Source organism: Dama dama, chromosome 11 (assembly GCF_033118175.1).
Source record: "Dama dama isolate Ldn47 chromosome 11, ASM3311817v1, whole genome shotgun sequence".
Taxonomy (NCBI): Eukaryota; Metazoa; Chordata; class Mammalia; order Artiodactyla; family Cervidae; genus Dama; species Dama dama.
The window spans coordinates 8887899-8910949 of record NC_083691.1 but is presented as its reverse complement, the minus strand read 5'-3'; the positions used below and the strand labels follow the sequence as shown (position 1 = coordinate 8910949).

The window sequence follows — 23051 nt, the reverse complement described above, 5'->3', positions numbered from 1 at the left end:
GAGTGCAACGCCTGCCACGCTGTGGGCACTCAATAAATGCTGGCTCTCCTCCTTCAGTAACTAGGAGCCCCGTTACCCTGGGTTTCCAACACACTGGGACTTCAGGAGGGCACTGGTCATTTGGCGTCTCTCCAGATGGCCTCTTTTGAGTCTTCCCTCTTTGCTTTGCACGTCCTTCGGTCCCGAACCACTCCTGCAGGGCGTCACAACCAGCAATCCTTTTGTCATAAAAGTGCCTCCCTGCCCCTGCCTTGATCTGCAGCCTGCATGTGAAGTCTGCTTAGCCAAAGACGATAATCCTTTTCACCTGGTGGGAAGCAGGCCCATGGGCAGTGCACAGGTGCACATGCAGACGTGACTTGTAACATTTACTGAGGGCTTGTTGATACCCATGAGATTGGTTCCTTTATTATTGCTCAACTTTCGGTTGAGAAATAAGTCAAGAAACTGAGGCTTAAGGGGTTCCTTGACTTGTCCAGGGTCAGAGTGGTTACATGGCAGACTGATCTTGAACTTGGGCAGTCTGGTGCCAGGAGCCTGGCCTTTCAGACTCTGGTGACCTGCCTCTGTCACAGGGAAGCCTCAGCTCTCCAGGTTCCAAGGACCTAGCCATTTTAGATCATCAGGGTGACTGAAAGCTACCAAGTTATCTCTCGAAACATCCAATGCTTTGAAATTTTTATCCATTCTCATTAAGCTTTTCACACAGACTTCCCTCAACACACACACACACCACCCACTAGCCTCTGAAAATCTTGGCTAATCACGCTCTGCTTGGTGACTCAGTCATCTTGAATAGCCCGACTTTACTGCCTGTAAGCTCCAGGCAGCTGTGTTTGTTGTTACTTTTCTAGCTCTCCTTTCCATGGCAGCAGTCACCTTCCCTTCCCGCCTCCCAGCCTTCTCCGGATCTGTTGCTTCTCGCCAGCCAAGGTCCCAGAAATCCAATAGGATTATTCCTGAATAAGAGTAGCAGGGCACTGCCCTGGTCTAAAGAGCTCTCTTGCGAGTGAAGTACATGAGAGCCGGTGCCTGCACTTGATCACAGCAATTGTGGGGGCTCAGAGGCCTTCAGGGCTTCCCGGGTCTGTGCGCTCACAAAACGCCTGCGTCTGCCACGCACTCGCAGTGTGCCTGGCGTGGTGGGAAGCCTTTCACGTGGAGCATTTCATGGAATCCTCAAAAAGAGAACCTCCCAGGAGAGGTTGTGCCTACTGTCTTCCGTTATAAGTGATAAACATAGCTCAAGCCCAGGGAGTCGACCCACTGCCACACAGCCAGCAAGCGGCAGAGCCAGGACTTGGACCTGGACGTGTCTGCATCCCGAGTTCACAACCGTAACAGGCTTTATGTTCTCAGCCACCCAGCAGCAGGAGGATGGGCAAGTTAGGGACGCGCCAACCCTCGTTGCTTCCCTTGTCGGGCAGCGCTGTTTGTGCCCAGAGTCCCCGGGATAGTTGAGATGCCACGTCCTCGACACAGTCAGCGAGCGCTGGGTCTGTGGTGCACATCATTTCAGCCCCTCCCAGCTCAGATTCTCGAGCTTTGGCAACTTCGGAATCATCTGCGAGCTTGTTACTACAGTTTGCCACGCCTCACCGGCCCCCGCCCCCTACTCCGAGTTTCAGATTCTGTAGGTCTGGGGTAGGGCCTGAGAGTTTGCATTTCTAAGAAGTTCCCATGTGGACCTCACTGTGGGAACCACTGCTCAGGGTCGACGACTAGCTTGCGAAGAAGGTGCATCCGGGCGCCCAGCTGAGACCACGCCCACTTCTGACAGCCGTCTGGCACGTGAAGGTCCTGCTTACCCGCCGGGCTGGGAGAGTGTGGTCTGGCTTTTTGCAGCCGTTCCTGGGAGCCGGCTCGTGGCTTTGTGTTGCCCTTCCCTTCTCCTCCACCAAAATGACCTGGGAAAATGTAGTGCTTAAGCAGAAAAGTGGTGTCTGGGCTGTGAAACAAGGTTCATTCGACCAATTTTATTAACATGTCTCTGACTTCCTACTGCTTTGCTGGTACAGAATAGGAAATAAAATTTAAAAATATTGAAATGAAAAAAAATAATAAATCATCCTGTAGAAAGTACTCTTTCTTAATAATTTTTTTTAATTTATTTTTTACTGTGCTGGGTCTTCATTGCTGCATGGTCTTTTCTCTAGTTGGGGCGAGCAAAAGCTACTCTCTAGATGTGGTGTGTGGGCTTCTTGTTGCAGTGGCTTCCCTTGGTGTGGAGCACAGGCTCAAGGGCGTGGGGGCTTTAGTAGTTGCAGTACATGGGCTCAGTAGTTGCGGCTCCCAAACTCTAGAGCGCGGGCTTAATAGTTGTTGCGCACAGGCTTAGTTGCTCCGGGGCATGTGGGATCTTCCCAGACCAGGGATCAAACCCATGTCTCCTGCATTGGTAGGTGGATTCTTTACCGCTGAACCACCAGGGAAGCCCCCAAAATTAACTTTTATAAATTATCAAACACCCCTCCCCCCTCATTAAAAAAAAACAAAAACAAAAACAGCCTTCTGAAGTGTTACTCAGGGCAGATACACTTTCCTTCACACTTGGAACTTTGGGTGTATTTGTTCACTGGTATGATTGGTGTTCTCAATTCCCCCAGCAGGCTCTAAGGGTGGGGCAGTCACCTCGAGTCACCCCTGGGTCCCCAGTGCTCAGCATATGGCAGTGGGTGCTCAGTTGGCATCGCTGTTGGGTGGATAAGTGAAGGGCTTGGTGGCACAGTCATGGGTGCTGGGGTGAGAGGGACCTGGGTTTACGCCCAAGGCCTGTCCTTCCTGGCCAGTGGCCTTGGGCAAGTAACTCGTCTTCTCTGCCTTCATTTCCCCTTTGTCAACTGGGGATAGTAAAAGTGATACCTAGGTTTCGTTGGGTTGTCGTGAGAATCAGATGACATGAGGCATCCAAAGTGCCTGCCAAGTAATAAGTGCTTTATTTTTTCACCATCATCATCCTACCCGTGTACTAGTACAGAGTGTGAGCTCTGAAACCAGACTTCCCACCACTTACTAGCAGCGCAGCCTTGAACACTTCATGTCGCCTCTCTGTGTGTCTGTGTCCCCGTCTGCAAAGTGGGCATTCCGAGGCACCCACGTCGCAGAGTTCTTGTCACCAGCAAGGACACACGCGTGTAAGGTGCTTCCACGTCTGCAGGGCCTGTGGAGCGGGTAGCCCAGCTGCACGAGGAGGACACAGGGCAGCGGGGATTGGGGGGAGACACAGCGCACCTGGAGGGGAAGGCCTGCCCCCCAACACCCGCAGCCCAGGAGAGAGATTCGCAGTGGAGCAGGGGAGCGCGCCTGGGTGGAGAAACCTCCCCGGGCTCCTGCCACTGGAAACCCCTCTTCCTGGCAGCTCTGCCTCAGCTGGTTCTGATTACCCTCACGGGCTCCAGAGCGTGCTGTGGTGGCGCCCCCTCCCCTCCGCAGAGCCGGCCCTGCCGGCAGACGTCACCCCGCTTCCCGCTACCTGCCAGGCTGGGCTGCGTGCGAGGCGCCCGCCCCCACCCCACCCCGCCCGCTCGCCGGCCTGCCATGGCCTTTCTTCCTCTGCCAGGCTCGTTACGGGCACCCCCAGGCCCGGCCCTCCTCCCTAGCATTGTCAGAGCAGCTTTCAACACCTTGAAACCCACCCTCCCTGTCCCCTCTAACGTGGAACCCAGACCAGCCGGTTTCTATGTGTGCAGAGCGTTTGGTAAACAGAATGCTTGAGCCCTGACTTGCTGGAAGGGGCGATTCCCAGCTGACGCCCCAGACGCGCGCAGCCTATTTTGGGCCTCGTCTCTCCTTTTTCTCTCCCTGGCCGAGGTCTGTGGTCACCGTGTTCACGTGGGCCCCCTGCCTCCTCCATGCCAGCACCCACCATTGTGGGAGTCAGAGGACGTAGGAGCCGGTTTTAGGTTCCTTTCCTAGCCTGGGCCCCGCCGGGTCCCCAGCCCCCTGCCGCGCCCCCACCCACCCACCAGGCTGCACCCGTGGATGCCTGGTATCCGCTTAGCAAATGCTCTTGTCCCCGCTCCCCCCCGTGAATGCCGTGATTCAGCACACACAGAGAGGAGCTTCACTTAAGAAAGAAAGCATTCACGGCCGCCATCCAGCTCCAGCAGGCGCCGGGAGTCAGCTGCCGGCTCCGCCCGCCACCCTCCACACACAGAGGGGTCTCTCCTCCTCCTTCTTTTTTTTTAATGACCCACAGTCTCTTTTGGTTGCTGGACCAAGTGCAGTTTAAATCTGTGTTCAGAGCACCTCATTAATAAATAACAGATTAATAGTCTCCTGGAATCAGGAGACCACCACCCAGTTCATAAAATGTGTGCTACAGGCCCACGTGTGCCCGGCGCCGGGCTGGGCTCCTGAGGACACCGAGCCGGCCGCCTTGGGATCCCATCCGCAGCCAGGACCCCTTCCGTGTCTCTCCTTCACTCTGCGTTTTAAGAACTCCTATAAATGATCATCGCTGCCGTGTGTGCTGTGACGTTCGGGTCCCAGGTGAAGCTCTTTATCACCTCAGGGAGCCCATGGCTCCTTGTCATGAACACGATGACTCTGATCTCCACCATGTAGATGAGGAAACCGAGCCTCAGAGAGTCAGAAGTCTCGCGCAGGGTCCCCGGGGGCCAGGTCTTGTCCCCCCAGAACTGACACGGAGCTCCGTTTCTTTACTGTTGTAACACAGACTGTCTCTGTGAAACACGCTGCTAGTGTTTGGTGAAAAGAAGTGCCTCACCCGCTTCTTGTTAACAAGCTCTACCAGCCCTTCCGACCCGGCCAGCCGGGAGTAACTAGAGGATGTTTGTCAAACAGAACCGAGGTGGTGGTTTCCGGTCCCACCTCCAGTCTCAGCTGCCTCCCCATACCCACCCTGGTGACTCTGGGGGGTGTCCCAGAGGAGGGAGGGTCCTGGATTCGCAGCAAGGGTGGTTTAAGATGAAATGGGTGCTTCTCTTCCCCATAGCCAAACCAGGAGGCTCTGGGTGAGGTCTTTGCGAAAATCGGGTGCCTCCTACAGGGGAGGGACCAGGCACGTGAGAACCCTCAGCCCACCATGGAGCATGGTAGTGTCCCTGGCAGCTGAGAGTAGGGGGCTGTGTCCTTTTCAGCCCCCTTCCCTCTCTGGGGAAGAGGAGAAAGAGGGTTATTGACATACAGCCCCTGAAATCTGGGTCACAACTGAACATGGAAGCTGGTGTCTGTTTCTGGTGTGATGGTGGTCGTGGTGGTTTAGTCGCTCAGTTGTGTCCAACTCTTTACAACCCGATAGTTCGCAGCCCTCCAGGCTTCTTTGTCCATGGAATTTCCCAGGCAGGAATACTGGAGTGGGTTGCCGTGCCCTCCTCCAGGGGATCTTCCCCACCGAGGGATTGAACCCAGGTCTCCTGAACTGCAGGTGGTCTCCCCCATTGCAGGCAGATTCTCTATTGACTGATTCACCAGGGAAGCCGTTATTTCTGGTGTAGAGGTTTTTGGAGGGGGCATGTGTGGGATCACCAGGCTCAGAGAACATGGGTGTCTGGGAAAAGATGGCTTCACCTCCCACTCGCGTTGGCTCTGGCCCTCCCAGGATGCCAGCAGCCGCCCCAGACGTTACTTTGTCTGCAGGTGAAGGGGGCAGAGGCTGGCAGTCGGGCAGGAGCTGCGGCCACCCAGATGACCACCGCATCAAACAGTGGGACACTCAGCCTAGAGAAGGGTAAGGACACATGCCCCTTGTGGCAGGGAAAGGATGCCTGGCTTCCTTTCAGCCATGGAGGGGTCAGGCTGGAGATCCAGATCACCTGCATCAGAGGGACCCAGACCAGACCAGGTGTTCCCGACAGTGACAGGTGGAGCCCTGTGAGTGTATCTCATTATCCCCCGGGAGAGAATGGGCCCAGGGAGGTCTGCTGGAGTCCAAAAGGTGTTGGGGAAGGAGGTTCAAACAAAGAAGATGGCCTTGGGGAAGAGCTGAACACCTTCCATTCCATCCCCTCTAGGCCCCCAGGAAGGAGGAGAGAGTGAACAAAGGTGAATTGAGCTTTGAATTGAGTTTGAATCAAGTTTTCAGATAAATAGAACCGAGTCTTAAATATTGAAATGCAACTATGCTAATAATGGGAAGTGGCTGCAAAGTTATAGAATCTGGCCCAGATTTCATTGAGGGACCAGCTGCCCAGAATTGCAAAGGGCAGTCAATACAGCACAGTTGGTGAGTGGGTGTTGGAGAAAATAAAGCATTTCATGTCTGGACCCCAGTGGACTCCAGTTCCGCAATAACTGAGTAATGATTACCTCAGTCATCCAAGGACCCCAGGTTGGGAATCACCAGTCTGGCCACCTGAACCTCCCACAGATGCGCAGAAGGGTGGGGGAGGTGCGGCATCTATGCGGGATGAGACCCGCCAGGGGCGCCCTGGCAGCAGAGGTGAGGGGTGAAGAAGGAGGAGAGTGATGCAAACAGGAGGGTCTCCGGAGCGTTATTGAGCTCTTCCCTCTGCGCAGGGCTTTCACAGGCCTCCTTCTCACCCACACTTGAATCTGGTCTAAGCACAGCACGTCAGCCCCCAGTCAGGCGGGGTGGAGGCTCTCATGGGCTGAGCAGAGTTTCTGCCTGTTTGTCTTGTTATGTTTCTCTGAAGCCAGGGACAGGGGTTCTCTCTGCCCTGGTTGCAGCGCGGTCAGATCCTGACACCACAGCTGCCGGTGGCCTGACCTCTGCCCCATGGAGCGTCTGAGTGACCGAGGCCAGGGCCTGAGGGGCAGCAGCACAAGGGGTGAGAGCGGGTTGTGTGCAGGCCACAGGCTTCCACTCGGGCCCCCCTCCGGCCTCCCTGGGGTCTGTCCTGGGCTGCCCCCATTCTGGGGTGCAGCCCCCTGGACCTGTGAGCCATTCTGGGATTCTTAAAGTCCCTCCCCCTTTAAAAGCTGGTTCCAGGAGAGTTTTTGTCACTTGCAACTAAAAGGGTCCTGACTTACACAGCTCCCCGCTCCTCCGCCCCATCACCTTCTTTCATTTAAGAACTAGTTCCTGAGTGCCTGTGGTGGAGCAGAGCAGCCGTGGTCCCTGGCCCTGGGGGCTCAGAGACTGGAGCGGGCAGGCGTCCAGTAGTCAGCAGGTCGGGCAGACGAGGTGTCAGACTCCACTCTGTCCCTTGCTGTCCAGGTGACCTTAGACGGGTTATTCAAGTTCTCTGAGCCCAGGCTGCTCACGGCTTCAGGAAGATGTGATGTAGGACTGGCCACAGGCCTCAGGAATGTGAAGTCGCTCAGTCGTGTCCAACTCCATAGACTATAGCCCGTCAGGCTCCTCTGTCCATGGGATTCCGCAGGCAAGAATACTGGAGTGGGTTGCCATTTCCTTCTCCAGGGGATCTTCCCAAACCAGGGATCAAACCCAGGTCTCCCTTATTGCAGGCAGACTCTTTACCACCTGAGCCACCAGTGAAGCCCACGGGAATCCGCCTCCTGTAATCACAAAGGGACTGATTGTTACAGAGGAGCGGCCTGAGGTGGGCGGGGGCTTCTGCAGGGAGTGCGGTGTGAGCCTCAAGCTGAGGAGTGAGTGGACTGTGTCCAGGTGGTGGGGACAGTGCTCATGTGCTCGTGTCCACAGCCTTATACTCCATGATATGGTGTATGTAGCACACTGGTCTCTACAGAGTCAAAACCTTCTTCAGTGTCAGAGCCAGGAGTTCCAGCCCCTTCGCTCACAGCTGAGGTTATGGGGCTGCGCTGCTTAGAAGGGGCAGGGCTGAGACAGGAGCCCAGAACCCAAGGCCAACAGCTGGGCCAGTGCTCGTGGAGTGCCCCGGCCATCCAGCTGCTAGGAGAACTGGGAGCACGTCCCGGGAGCTGGGAGTCCTGATGAGAGAGGGCGGACCGGCACCTGTCATCCCAGGCTGGCGCTAGAGGGGAAGCCGGGGCCATCCCTGGAGCAGGCTCACCCGGCACAGTAGGTGTGTCTGACAAGCTCACAAAATGCCACCGTCCCCAGGCCATCAAAGAGGCCCCGGAAAACAGAGCCCTTCGCGCCAGCTGTCAGCCCACAGAGCGGCGTGTCCCATGGAGTTCGGCCACTGAGGGATGGAGTCTGGATCCTTCTCAGCTGTGTGACCTCAGGTACCCCTGTCAGTGTCCACATCTCTCAAGGGGGCGTAGTACTGGTAGCCCCCTCAGGGAAGCCCAGTGCTGGACATCCACCAGGCACTCAGCCAGGAGGACTCACCAGTTTATTAGTGCATTAGGGTCACGGTGAGTGGTGTGTAGACAGTACCTTTATCAGCTGTGAGTTGTAGCTCAAACCTACTCTGAATTCTTCGTATCTGTTCTGGTGCTGACAGAGCTGAACCGCCCGAGTTTGGGCCCCCCAGGATGGCTCTGTCTCCCACTGGCCTCACCCTGCACCCCAGCTGTCTGTCCTTCCAAGGGATGGGAGGTGATGCTTCCGGGGATGTGTGTCCAGGCCACAGGGCTGGCAGCGCCTTGTCTGGACTCGTCCTGCCTCAGAGGAAGGTCTGGTCAGAAGAGGGGTCACGCAGCCCCGTGCTGACACGGGAGAGGACCTGGTGAGGCGAGTCCACAAGCTGCCCTGTGCCCCCGGGCTCCAGGAGGCTGCTGGTGCCGCCTGGGGCTGGGAGAACTTTACAGACCTGCCCTTCCTGGGTCACTCTGCCAGGGGAGGAAGAAGCTGTGCCTTCTGGGCGGTGGCAGGCTTCACCTGTCCATGCCACCCAGTCTTCTCCTTCTCGGGAGGGGTCCCTACTCAGTGCCGTACAAACACTCCTGAACCCAACCTGACGTGTGCCCAGCTGTGCTGGCCACAGAGGCTCCTCCGGTGGACAGGACCGGGGCAGACCTGTGGGGAGATGGATGCCAAACAGCCATCTGGGTCGTGTGACCCCTCCAGGACCAGAGCTTAGAGAATGTGCTTTGTGAGTAGCGGTTGGGTCAGCAGAGTGAGAGCGAAGGGGCGGAGGAGCCGAGGCGTCCTCAGCGGGGAACCGGGGCCAGGCAGGCTCAGACCCTAACCCCAAGTCACCACTCTGTGGGTGCCCGGAACCTCCCCCGACCTTGCCATCCATGGAACAGCTGCTGTGACGATCCAAGACAATGCAGTGTGTCCCCACGACCATCTTCACTAATCCTACTAACACTCTGGCTCAGTTTGCTCTTTAAATCTGCTTTATTCTTCTCTGTGATATTGAGGGTCTGCTCTGCTACAGCGTGCTAATATAGACACAGATGTCCACGCCTGGACCACGGATCCTCTCAGCGGAGTGTGTCCACATGTTGGTTAATACTGGTGACACATGTTGAGCCCTGGTCTTGAGGCTCGGCAGGTGGTGAGCTCTGAACACAGGTCAGCTTGTAGGCTGTTACCACCGTGATTGTTGTTCCCATCGTCACAGCAGCAAGCCTGTAGGAGGGAAGGGGGAGGGAGCTTGGGCCCTCTGGTTGTTGTAGCCCCTCTTCTCCACCCCAGGAGGTCTGTCCTCTTCCTCATCCTCCCACCTTAAGTGTTGGCTTTGGAGCACTGGAGAAGGTGGTGAGGCAGAGAGGGCCTGACTGACAGGGTCAGATGTGCGCATGTTCACACCCAGACCCTGGAGCGGGCCGGCACCTGTGTAAAGCCGTAGCTCTGATGCTGGGCGCAGTCATGACTGGGCTGGACAGGGCGTGCCATGGACCGGCAGCGGGGCTTGGGGCCTTCCCGGAAGGCATCTGGGGCGTCCAGCACTTAACACAACACCTTGGTGCCTATCGGTGTTGGGACCTTCCCAGTTCCACTACGGAATGAGTCCCCTGGGCCTTCTACCAACGGAACCGTCCACCAGAACCTCTGGGCAGCCTGCGGTCAGCTTGGACAGAGGAGTGTGTTTATGTGAAGGACACACCTAAGTCCCAAGAGAGCTTATTTCACAACAGTGGGGTTACAGGCAGTTATTTTTCTCATCAGACTTTTCTGTTTTCTAGGATGAACATAAATTCCCTTTAATCAGAAAAGAAATGTTCTTTTAAACCTTAAAAAAAAAAAAAAAGATAGTATAGATAGGGAGCATTAAAGATACGTAGACAAGCGTGGGGTCAGTCTGGGAGTCCCTGCTGGCGGAGGTGGAGGATAGGATGGTGGAGAAGGCATGCCGGGCAAAGGAGGGCAGAGCAGGAAGCCAGGCCTTCACTCAGGAGGCTGGGTGCCCCCAGGGAGGGACAGTGGGCCTGGGGGTAGGCAGCCGCTGGGGAAGGCCAGCCACCAGAGGGAACAAGAGAAGCACCAGGGAGGGGCAGGACTGTGGGGTACCGTGGGGTGGGCCTGGGCTCCTGCTGAGGTTGGAAATCGGGTGTCTGGACTGGCTGGGGGCCTCCCGCAGCACCGTGCAACCTGCACTCACCTGACTGAGGAGGGGTGCTCGGCTGAGGCCCCCAGTAAGACAGGGGTTCAGGTGCCCAACCTACAACAGTACATAAACTCTGACAGGAAAGAAAGAGGTGAGCTCAATCGCTTGAGACATCTGTGCCAAGCTGAAATTCCTTCTTACTCAACCTTCAGATATTTTCTAAGCTTGAGAGATCCTGCAGGATACGAGCTGCCTCCCTGCTGGCCGCCTCGGTGGCCTGACTCACTAGCCACCCTCCGGGGTTTCCAGCACGGGCGCCTCCGAGCCAGCCACTGGGCTGTGTGCTATTGCTGCTGCCAGAGATGCACGTGTGCGCTCATGCCAGTGGGTCCAGGCTTCAGATTTCATGGGCATAAAGAAAAGTTTAGACTCTCACAAGGCTGCCAAATTTTTTTCTTTTTTGATGGTGAGTAAAGAGAATATTAACTATCTTCGTTGTTTCCCTGAGGAAGAACATTTTAATACCAGCAATGTAAGCAGGCCATAATCTCAGAATAAAGGATATTTTTTTGTCCCAAGTAAGAATAATTTCCAGCCTTTTGCTGACATGATTTTTTAAAGGTTTTTTTTAAAAAAAAAAACAAAAATGAATTCTTTAGTTAAAATGTTTTGAATATGGAAAATTACAACATAAATTTTACTGCATGCTTCTGCCTTATATGTAAATGTATCTTTGGTAAGGATTTGTCATTTTGGAGTCTGTGTTCAACAGCCCATTCCAGGACTTAGCGTTTTTCACAGCTCTTTGCAAAAACCCAGCCTCACAGAGGTCTATTACTGAAAATGGGAGCGGCCCTCTGAAATGCTCTTTGCTCCGTCTGGAACATTCTGGGAGAGCATGGGTCTCATGCCTTTTCTCCTGCCTTCTCCCCAGGTGCTGGGAAGTAAATCGCGGTGGCAGGGCGGGTTTTGGGCTAGCCAAGGCGGTGGCCGTCCTACCTAGCAGTGACAAGAGCCCAGGACTGAGCATCAGAGGCCTGGTCACCTTCCAGAGAGGAGGTGATGCCCCCAAGAGGGGCTCAGGGGCCGGCAAGGACACGGTCCTTACAGACAGGCCCAGCAGGCAGGGGTGTGGGAGCCTCCGTCTCAGGCACCCAGAGCAGAGTGTCTGATTAATGGCGGTTCGGCAAGTTCACGAGTGAGTGCCAGCCTCTGTTGCAAGTGTGGGCCTGAGATGCTGGGCGGAGTGGTCCCACCTAACTGCGTGGGTGAAGGCTGGTGGGGCAGCAGGAAGGGCAGGCACTGCTTGGAGGAGGCAAGAGCCGTCCTGGAGGGTGGAGTGAGGTCAGCAGGCCTGTCTGCGAGGAGAAGCTACAGGTTCTGTGCCCATGGCTGCCAATAAGCTCCCAGAGTCACTGCGGGCTCACCAGCCTTTCATGTGCCCCACGGGATGGTTAACCAATTAAATGAATGAGAAGGGGGAGGGCATGAGGTTTCCTGGTATTTGGGGAGGGAACCCCAAAGTAGGGAACTGTTGACTGTTCATGTATGTATACATGTATACATGTTTACATGTATGTATAAAAAATACATGTGTTTGTTGTTGCTTTGGTGAGAAACAAGCCTGCCAATAAATAACGGTGACTTGAATAAAGTTTTAACTTACTTAAAGATGAATGCATTCCTTTTAAAAATGCACCAACAACCGGGTGACCCTTGATTTTTTAAAAGCACCGAAAACCCTACCAGTTCCAGCACTTACATTTCTATATTTTTGTCCTGTCATTCATTTTAATTTTCTTGGTTATTTCCCTAGTTTGACATCAGAATGCTTCTTATTTTTGCTGTTTTATTTTGCTTTTAACCACTGTAGATGTCCCTGCAGTGGATACCTTTGTGTGTGTGCAAGGTTTTCTCTTTCTTTTAAAACTATTTCCTAAAGAACATGTTCCTACGAGTGGGATTACTTAGTCAAAAGATATCAAAATTCTTCTGGCTTTCTAATCCCTAATGTTTTGCAGAAAGGTTGTCCCATCGTACCCTACTGCCAGCCATGTATGGGTTTTCCCATCTCACCACAGCCTTGCTCGCTGGCAGCGTCAGTCTTATTTTAAATGTAATGATGTAATGGATTTTAGATGGCAGCTTTTATTTGTTAATTTACATTTCTGTGTCCACTCTGTCTCTCTGCTCAGAGCCCCGGTGCTCTTTCTGCACGTTCCCCTGCCACGACTTGATTGCTGGCGACCCCCAGGCATGAATCCCGAATGAATGAATGACTGTTGGGGCTGGACTTTCTTCCTGTTTGTACGGGAACTACCTCAATCGATTTTAAGGGGGAAAGACAGTGGAAAGATGTTTAAGCTATAAATAGATTTGGTGACACCTCTTATTTGGTCAAGGTGGTCCCAGTAATGAATGCAGACTCTGTGCTTCTGGGAGTATGTTTATGTCTCATCTGAATTCCAGAAGACATCAGAGTTAAAACGTTAGTGCGTGATGTGTAATTTAAGTCAGAGATGAAAGAGCCCCCATCAAAAACAACCTCCTCTTTCTAGGGGTCCCGTAATTACCAAAGCGGAGTCTCCAAGAGGGGCAGGACTCTGGGAAGGAGCCTGTCTGAAGGGAGCTCCAAGGGCAGCCCCTGCGCTTGGCCTCACCCTGTCCTCCCAGCCCCCAGAGAGTCGGCCTGAAGAGCAACCAATGGAGAACGGGACAGCCTGTGACCAGCCCCAGACCCCTCCTGGGGCCTCGGCTCTGCAGTCATCTTTGTTGCTGCTGAAGTCCTGGACCATCCCCAACCCCCACCCCCGCAGACCACCTCCTTCTCTCTTCTGGGCCCCATGTCCCAGTGACTCCGGGGGCTGGAGGCTTACCCCTCAGGTCTGATGCTGCCTCTCTGACTCTGACACCTGGCCGGTGCCCCCCCCCCCCCCAACCCTCATAGTGCTTTAGACCTATCAGGTAACCACTGCATCCAACCTGGCTTCTGGTCCCAGGATCCCACCCCACCGTGACCAGAGCTGCCAGCCTCACAGATGGTAGGTGAGGGGGTTTGTGAGCTCTGAGTTCCCCAGAGTGTGGACATGCACTGCTTGTGGGCCTCCTCATTTTATTTAAGAACTTTTAAAAGATGTATTTATTTGGCTGCGCCCGGTCTTAGTTGAGGCACACAGGGTATTTGATCTTCGTTGAGGCATGAGAACTTTTAGTTGTAGCATATGGGATCTAGTTCCCTGACCAGGGTTGAACCCAGGCCCCCTGATTTTAGATGGCTCGTAGATAACCCCTCTTACTTTGATAGGGCTTCCCTGGTGGCTCAGACGGTAAAGTATCTGCCTGCAATGCAGGAGACCCAGGTTCGATCCCTGGGTTGGGAAGATCCCCTGGAGAAGGGAATGGCAACTCACTCAAGTATTCTTGCCTGGATAATTCCATGGACAGAGGAGCCTGGCAGACTATAGTCTAGGGGATTGAAAAGAGTTGGACATGACTGAGCGACTTTCACTCACTTTGACAGCTAAGTGTCATTATTAGTGTGATTAGCAAATTAAATTTGAGATTTCACTAAAAAAATATAGGTTAAAAATATATAGCAACCCAGCAATTCCAGTCCTTATATACCCAAAAGGACTGAAAACAGGTATTCACACAAAAACTTACATTTGAGTGTCCATAGCAGCTCTATCATGGTAGTGAAAGGGTGGAAACAGCCCAGATGTCCACCAACGAATAAACAGATAAGGAAAATATGGCATATGCACACAGCAGGAGAAGGGGCTGACAGAGGATGAGATGGTTGGATGGTATCACCAACTCAATGGACATGATCTTGAGCAAACTCTGGGAGACAGTGAAGGACAGGGAAGCCTGGCATGCTGCAGCCCATGGGCTCGAGAAGAGTCGGACACAACCGAGTGACTGAACAGTGGCAATATGGTGGAATGTCATTCAGCCACAAGAAGGAGTGAAGTACTGCACCAGGGGACCCTTGAGCACAGGACGCTAAGGGAGAGAAGCCAGATGCAGAAGGCCACATGTTGTGTGATCCCACTTGTATGAAACATCCAGAGCCGGCAAATCCATAGAGATGGAGAGTGGATGAGCCTAGGATGGGGGATGGGGAGTAAACTTGGTCTAGGATTTCCTTCTGGAGTGATGGAATGTTCTGGAAACAAGCCAGCGATGGTGGGTTGTGCAACACTGTGATGGTATTGTCACTCATGGCGAATTTTGTGTTTATTTACACCAATAAAGGGAAAGGCTACCCACTCCAGTATTCTGGCCTGGAGAATTCCATGGACTGTATCGTCCATGGGGTCACAAAGAATCAGACATGACTGAGTGACTTTCACTTTCACCCCAATAAAAAAAATTATACTGTAGATGTGCTCTGCTAGCAAAAATCATGAAGGTGATATGTAAATGAAGTTAAATAATGTTAAATTTAAATGAAGTTAAAATAATGTTACCGTAAATAAAGCATACCAAGAACCAGAGCTCCAACCCCCCACCTTCCAGAGAGGTCTGTTGCATCACTGAAACCTGCTTGCTGGGCGGGGTCCAGCTTTACCCTCAGTGTCTGTGTACCTTGGTCTCACTGCAGCCTCACTGCAGTGAGGTGCCCTCATTCCCCCTCATTTTACAGAGCTGGCCAACAGCAGAGCCAGGCAGGCATGCCTTGCCTGCTGCTCCAGACCCTGCGGCGGCCCACATCTTCTTACCCGGGGTTCCTTGGGAACCACCCAGTTGGGGTGTCACCTACTGATGATACCTGCTACCCTTAGTTTTCAACAGTGGGGCAATTTCTTTCCGAAACTCATTTGTCAGCTATGGAGTTCCTCCCTCCGATGCCTTCCCAGGAGTGAGTGACCACCCCCGCCCCCCACCCTGGACAAGCCCTCCCTTTCTGACTGGGGTCAGAAAGGGCTGTAGGTCACAGCGGAGGGTCAGCTATGTCATTTTGCTCTCGGCCTCTGGGTCCACCTTTGCTCTGAGCAGCGGCTCTTGGACTAGAGGAGGAGCCCAGGGAGCCAGGGGGCTCTCTGCAGGTGATCTGGACCCACTGATGCCATTCTAGGTGTAATAATTCATTGAATGAGATATGGGGCCCGGCTCTGCCTCTCCCCGGGCGTGTGACCTCAGACCAGTTGCCTCAGCTCTCTGATCGCGAGTTTCCTCATCTACAAAGTGTATGAAATGACATTTACATCTGAGGACTGTACGTCTCCTTTTTTGTTCTTATCATCACAGTTTCAGTTGAACAGTTTATTGGTTCAATTCCTTGTTGACTGTCTGACCCTCCTCCAGGCGGTCAACCCGACAGAAGCAGAGGATGTCTTGGGTGTGTTCCTTGCATTTCCCTAGCATCTAATCTAGCATTTTGATAAAGGTTTGTTGAATAAAAGGATAAATGAATGCCTGGGGGCACTGAACACAACACTCAGTACATAAGAAATGCTAACAGAGGTTAGCTGTCTTTAGTGTTGTGATTATCATTATTGTGGGCTTCCTTGGTGGCTCAAGATGGTAAAGCGTCTGCATATAATGCGGGAGACCTGGGTTCGATCCCTGGGTTGGGAAGATCCCCTAGAGAAGCAAATGGCAAACCACTCCAGTACTCTTGCCTGGAAAATTCTATGGACGGAGGAGCCTGGTAGGCTACAGTCCATGGGGTTGTAGAGAGTCAGACATGACTGAACAACTTCACTTTCACTTTTATCATTATTGTTGTTCTAGGTGACATAGTAAATGCTTTCATACAGTAACTCTGATCCTCAAAACAAGGTTGGAATATGCTCCTCTTGCAAAAATGGAAATCGAGACTCAGATAAAGTAAACAATTTGCCCATATCCCCTAGAACTGTTGACCTGACCACGAAGCCCACAGCCTGCCACTTCCCTGTGTTCCTCATCAGTAGCTACAAAATGCCGAGTCGTTTTGTACAAGCTGGGAAGTGTGTATGTGATGTACAGTTATACCTGTTTGAGCGCACATGTCTGAGAAATAAAGCAGACATGAAATAAAGAAATAAAGTTCTGTGGGAAGCAGGGAAGTCCTCAGAAGTTACAGTTACTCAGCCGCCCTAGGGTCCTCCCCCTGAGTACAGAGGAGCTCTCTCCCTGTGGACCACCGACCTGGGCTCTCTCTGCCGGTCCAGGAGTGGGCAGCTCCCTGCTGGATCCGGGGTCTCCGTGAAAGAGAGGGAGCCCCAGCACCCACTCAGTGCCTGGTCGTCAGGCCCAAGAGGGCAGGCAGGCAGCACGTCTGGTTTTTCTCACTGTAGTTACCCTGGAGCCCAGTGCAGAGGCTGGTGGAAACAGCACTCAGCAACTTCCCAGCGAATGAAAGAAATGAATGCATGCCTGGCTGAATGAGTGATGGAACAAATGAACAGACAGATGAACCACCCGCTGTGTGCCGGGCCCTGTGTCGGCTTGCTTACGTTCTCTCGTGCGATGCTTGGGTGGACCTGTGAGGTCCGGGCAATTGAGATGAGAGATCCAGGGACCAGGCTGTTCACATGGGGTCACCCGATGGGCTGGGTGTTCAAACCTGGGTCTCCCTACTCCATGTGCCACTCTGAAGGGTAGAGAGGGTTCCCTTTCCCTAAACAAGAGCACCCCTCACAGCCCTGTGATGGAGGTGGAGGACAGAGAGGAGGTAGAAGCCAGGAATGAGATGTTCTCAAGGTGGCCCCATCCTTGTTCAGCCCTTGCCGTGGAGGTGACAGGATGAGGGGGTGGGAGGGGGGCTGGCAGACAATGTGAAAGGGTGGAAGGTGCAACCTGGGTCCTCCTCTCTCTGTAGACTGGATCTGCCAGAGTCATTTCTGCTGATATCATCAAATCACCCCAGCCTTGATTAGTGACCTTCTTCAGGGGGATAAACATCCCTTACCTGATTCATCGCACCTCCACTTGAGGAAAGTTAGTTGCTCAGTCGTGTCTGATCTTTGCAACCCCATGGACTATAGCCCACCAGGCTCCTCCACCCGTGGGATTCTCCAGGCAAGAATACTAGAGTGGGCAGCTATTCCCTGCTCCAGAGGATTTTACTGACCCAGGAATCGAACCTGGGTCTCCTGCATTGAAGACAGAATCTTAACCATCTGAGCCACCAGGGGAGTCCTCTGCTTGAGAAGGGCACCATCAGAGCCCGTCCCTGGCTACAGAGGCTGGATCTCAGCGGCTGAAAGGCTGAGGAGCTTTTCTGAGGCAACCGAGAGCAAGTCAGTGGCAGAGTTGGCCCTCCCCACAGACTGCCTGGCTCCAGAGCCCCCACCCTGCGTGGCACCCCAGGCTACCTTCCCAGACTGGCCTCCAGGGGGCCACTAATCCCCAGAGGCCAGGTACAGGCGCCATTTGGAGTGTGTTGGTGGGCCACAAATCAAACTCTCCTGCCTGAGCCCTTGCTAATCCACTTGGAACTAAGTCCTGTTCTGGCCTGGAGATGTTTCCATTCCCCAGAAGGACAGCTGCCCTCTCTGAGGACAGGGCCCATGACTCAGCCCTCCAGTCCTGGGCTCAGAATCTCAGAGGGCAGTGACCACAGGGCTCAGCTCCTGACATGAAATGAAACGGGAGGTTTCCCCCCCTGCTCCTGTTGAACACAGATTGGGATCAGTCAGACCTGGACTCCAATCATGGCTTCTCCATCCACTGGCCCGGAGACCTCTGGAGAGTCACCCTACCACCCTGCGTCTCAGTTTCCCCATCTGGGTGATGGGGGTGATGATGCTTTCCTGGGAGCCCTGTTGGTAGATGAACTGAGGAGATGTCTAAGCCCCAGAGCACAGGGCCCGGCTCAGGGTCACCCCACAGATGCTAGTGTTGCCACCCCACCTTGGCAAGCTTCACACATTCATGTGTTGTCCTTTGGGGCCAGGACAAGGAAGGGTAAGTGTCAGAGCCAGACTCCAAAGTGAGGCCTGGGGCGCATCCTCGGCTCTGCCGTGCATGTGCTGTGCAATCTTGGACAAACAACTTAGCCTCTCTGAGCCTCACTTCCTCATCTGTTGAGTCAGGACTCCATGAGATTCCACAGATACAGCAGCTCTTAGCCTGGTGCACAGTCCGAGCTCATGACCATGGTCGTAGTTCCCAGTTCTTGCTTGCCTGAGGGCTCCCGTCTCCCACCCTGCGCCCTGAGGCAGCCTCCTGTCCCAGGAGCCTCTTTGAGCTCCTCTCTCCTGGGTCCCTGTGTGTCAGCAGGTCACCTGAGGGTCTTGCTGAGAGTAAGAGCCAGGCCAGATTGCTGTCAGGAAACCCTGATGGAGGGAGAGGAGTTGGCCTTCACCCAGAGCCATGCCCACTGCACCCCCAGGAAATAGGACGTTTGCAATATATTCTTCCTTCACTGTTGCCCTAATGCAGGCATTCTGCTTTAGCTGAGATGAGCTTTTCTTCAGTCTCCTTACTGGTGTCCCCAGGCACCCTCACCTCCCGCCCAGCCCACCTCCAGATGAGCACAGGCTCCTGCTTCCTGGGTGCCAGGTGCTCTGGGAGTCGTCGGCAGGAAGCACCCTCCCCACACCCACTCTGGACTTGACAGAGGCGCCTCTGCCTGTGCTGTTACATCCCCTACCTGGGTGACCTCTCCCCGGGGCCCCGCAGAAAGGCGATCCTCCGCAGGGCTCGCCTGCACCCTCCACATCCGACACAGCCATGCATGTCGCCAAGCGGGCGCCTGCTCTCTGTCCCAGCCCCTGGGCGGCGTCTGCAGGAGGGGTTTCTGGGCTTCCCAGACTGCTGACGAGGGAGTGTGGTCAGAGCACATGTGATCTGCTAATACCACTTCATCCAAAAGTCTTCGTCTTCCCCTCCTACCCTCAGTCTGCGATGGTGAAACATTCCCATCAACTTATGGAAAAAATGTGCATTGACCAAAATGTCATGGCACCCAAAATCATATACCCTCTTTTTGGGTCTTTATACTTAAGTACCATAATTAACTAGGAGAAACTATTTTTCTTCTTAAAAAAATGAAAGCAATTGACAGATCACCAGATGTTCGGACATTTCATGCATAAACAGTCCCTCCTGCTTTGAGAAGCTCCTCCTCCCCCAGGGAATCAGTTGGGCCCGCAGTTACCATACACCATTCTTAGTCATTGTGGTAGAAGGTCGGGTTCAACTAGACCCAAGCTAAAGGGGCCCCTACAACTCACTTCAAGGGTCAGGGTCACTTCTATGGTTTTTGTTTTTGTTTTTTTTCCTTTGGGGGAATTCTGTTTTTGTTTGGGGGTATTGTTTTTGTTTTTGCCTTTTGCAGGAATTTTGTTGTTGTTGTTCAAATATTTATCCAGGGTTATGTCTAGGGAGGGATCTCTTTCCTGGGACCTGGGACACACTCCAAGGAAGATACCCTTCCTTGGGTTAGCTCTCTTCTCTCGGGCCCCCACATCCGTATGTTCTTTCTGTCCTTCAGAACTGAGGAGAGTGGCTAAGGCAGGGACCTTCCCGTTTCTATCACATACCACTGGTTCCTCTGGGGTCTCCCATGGGAACCCAAGGATAATTGATAATTACCAAGTAAGCCTGTACTAGAGTATTATTTTTTTAAAGCAGTTTTGTGCCCTTAATTATTTGTATGACTAATGCCTCTGTTGACTGTTTCTGCCGACTTGTACACATCATGAGATTGGGGACCATGCCTGACTATATGCCTGTGTCTGGAATGTGGGATGTGTGAAAGTCACTCAGTCGTGTCCGACTCTTTGCCACCCCATGGACTATACAGTCCATGGAATTCTCCAGGCCAGAATACTGGAGTGGGTAGCCTTTCCCTTCTCCAGGGGATCTTCCCAACCCAGGGATCGACCCCAGGTCTCCCGTATTGCAGGCGGATTCTTTACCAATTGCAGCGTTCTTTACCAACTGAGCTATCAGGTAAACCCATTATGCAGGAAGCGCTTAGTAAATATTTGTAGCACGAATGCCCTTTCATGCTGGACGTCACTGAGTGGGCTGATCTCTAAGCGCGTCACCCTGTCCTCACAGCGTCCTCTCCCCATGGCTGCCTGCCACCTTCCTTCTTGCTCCACACCACTTCCGACCCATCAGCAGATGTGCTTACACGCCCCTTCGGCTTCTCTCTTCCCAGAGGCTGCAAAGCACCCTCTGATGATGTAGCCAGGAATGAATGTCTCAGTAAGGGTAGTGTTCCCAGGTGGCTCAGTGGTAAAAGAACCCACCTGCCAATGCAGGAAGTGCAGGAGATGCCAGTTTGACCCCTGGGTCGAGAAGAACCCCTCGAGGAGGAAATGGCAACCCACTCCAGTATTCTTGCCTGGAGAATCCCATGGACAGAGGAGCCTGGTGGGCTACAGTCCATGGGGTCGCAAAGAGTCAGGCACAACTGAGCAACTGAGCATGCAAGGGCAGCGTTGGCCCCAAACCCTGGTAGAACGACAGTGCCTTGTAAAGAAGAGGAGAAGGCAAGACTGAGAAAAGCTGGTTGCTGCAGAACCAACCAGAGTAGAAGTCTGGGTCTCATGGAGGTGACCAAGAGCCTAGAGTCATGGAGGTCAGGTTTTTCGAATCATTTCCCAAGGGTGTTGAGTCCGGCAGGCAGGGGAGAGGCAGCACACAGAGAGTAGGTGTGGGTGGGCCTTCCAGTCTGATGCCTGACCCCAGCCGGTGGCAGCCGGGTTCCCCTCCAACCTCCCTTCCACCCAGCAGGCAATCCCAGAACTAGCAAGGGCGTGGCTACTTCCGGTGCCCCCTGCTGGTGAAGGCAAGTGCTTCACCTGCCTGGGTAAGATTGGCTCACAAGCTTAGTTGGGGGTAGCGCCCCCTACAGACACAGATGGCTGGCCCTGGACCTGGCTGGGCCGAGGTGGACCTTATACACAGCATGACCTGGAGAAAGGCACCATAGAGACGGCCCCCAAGGTGGAGCCGCAGGAACCCCTGCCCCCTGAATGCTGTTTCCCAGGACAGGCCTACAGGACTCACATCCTCACGTCTCCATCATCATGAAAGGCAGGGAAAGATCCAAACACCTGAGCTTGAAAACCCCAAATAAATTCTTAGTCAGATGCCTTCTTTCTTCCCAAGGGGCCCAAGGAGAGTCTTTCAGTATTTCATTTCAGCAGAATCAGAAAAGAATTTGCTTTCAGAGAGTGAAAATCAGTTTGGATCTAGCCTGCCCTCCACAAATCTGTTGCTCCTTTCCCAGAGAATGCAGGGATTGGTGATTGAGGTTTAGAATGTCGTGTTTTGTTACACAGTTTCCATTGAGTAATGACTGAATCTGACAGCTTTGCCTCTGCCGCCATGATTTTTTGTTGTTGTTGTTATACTTAAAGACTAGGTGAAGTGTGGTCACAGATGCTGTGAGCGCATTTGGGGAAGTGGAAAATACTTCGGTGATTGAAGCAGCCGTCCGTGAGCTCACTCTCTGGCCGGGATCCTGGCGGCCTCGGACGTCCAGGGAGCTTTTCTGTGCACAGTAGCGCGAGTCCCTGAGCCAGGGTTGGAAAGACAAGCTGGAGAGTGTTTTGCTTGGCACGTGGGCAGCCTCGGTTCTACCCAACATGAGGCAGGTTTCCGAGGCTTTCACTGGGGGAATCATTTTGCATTTCCTTTTGGTGACGTTAGCTACTCTGGAAGCCCTTTCCAGCCCTGAGAAATACGGGTATTTAGCTTGGAGACACCAGAACTACAGGGCTGACCTTAACGGGGTGGCTGTGGAGTGGGTGCTTGGCAGCCACGGCCATTCCTGTCCATCGAGCAATAGGATGGTGGTGGCTGGAATGAAGAGCCACATATGTGCAGATAAAAACTCAGTGTCCCGTTTGGTCATCCCCTACTCTGTGCTGTGCCCTGAGAAGGCAGAGATGGGAAAGACAGGACCCTGGCCCTTGAAGAGTGTGTGATAGATGCTGTAATGGTGGGAAGGGCGCCGAGTCTGAGAGTCCAAGAGGAGCCCGCCAACAGCCAGGAAAGGAGGCCGAGTGGGCCAGGGGAGTCCAGGGCTCTGCCAAGCTCAGAGGCACGAGGCAGAGGGCTGGTCCAGGGAATTGCAAGGGGCCAGTGCCCAGCTGGAGGATCCCGTGAGCAGAGGGTGGAAGGGGAGGCCAGAGACACAGGCGAGAGATGGACCCCAGGAGCCATGAACACCTGCCCACTGCAGCGGGAGAGTCCTTGGGTAATTTTAACTTCTAGAAGGGCATGGTTTGATGGGGTTTTAGAAAATCACAGGGCAGAATAGATTGGAGGTGGAGACCAATGGTGATAACGAAGTGTGAGCAATTGACTGGAGACAGATCACAGGTAGTCACTAAAGGTTTGTGGCCTTTACATTGAAAACTGAAGACTGGGTCTTCAACAGGAGCCTAGAATGCTCAAAAAACCTTTGGGTCTACTATTACGTCCCTTCTCCTGGCCAAAAAAGTGTTTGCTTTTTTGAAGAAAGGGAGAGACAGTGATCTTTTCTCTTTTCTACTTCCGAAAGCAGTCATAGCTAAAGACCAAAAAATTATACAATTGTATAAAATAGAAAATAGCCCTAAAATTCTGTCCCTGAAGATGTTTGCCGTTAACAGATAGGAAAAAACATTCTCTCTTTCATGTGTGTGTGTATGTGTAGTCACTCATACCATATTTTTTTCACTTAAAAACACATTATGGATATCATTACATGTCAGTGCTTAGAAATAGGTATTTTTATCTTTTTAATAACTACATAATATTCCCCTGTTTGGATATGTAGTTATACATACACACATATAT

At 53.2% G+C, this 23051-nt stretch overlaps 1 protein-coding gene, 1 long non-coding RNA gene and 1 other non-coding gene across 17 annotated transcripts in view; 2 read left to right on the top strand and 1 right to left on the bottom strand.

The window, feature by feature from the left end:
- The window catches only part of RALGPS1 (Ral GEF with PH domain and SH3 binding motif 1), a 297855-nt gene that overhangs the window by 210254 nt on the left and 64550 nt on the right, over window positions 1-23051 (top strand). The gene's annotated exons all lie outside the window — the stretch shown is intronic.
- On the bottom strand, window positions 9142-18987 carry LOC133065409 (uncharacterized). Its single transcript, XR_009694879.1, has 2 exons — window positions 18901-18987; window positions 9142-9394 (listed from the first exon to the last, which is right to left on the bottom strand). It is a non-coding gene; the product is annotated as an uncharacterized LOC133065409 (long non-coding RNA).
- On the top strand, window positions 13622-13693 carry TRNAC-GCA (transfer RNA cysteine (anticodon GCA)). Its single transcript has one exon. It is a non-coding gene; the product is annotated as a tRNA-Cys (tRNA).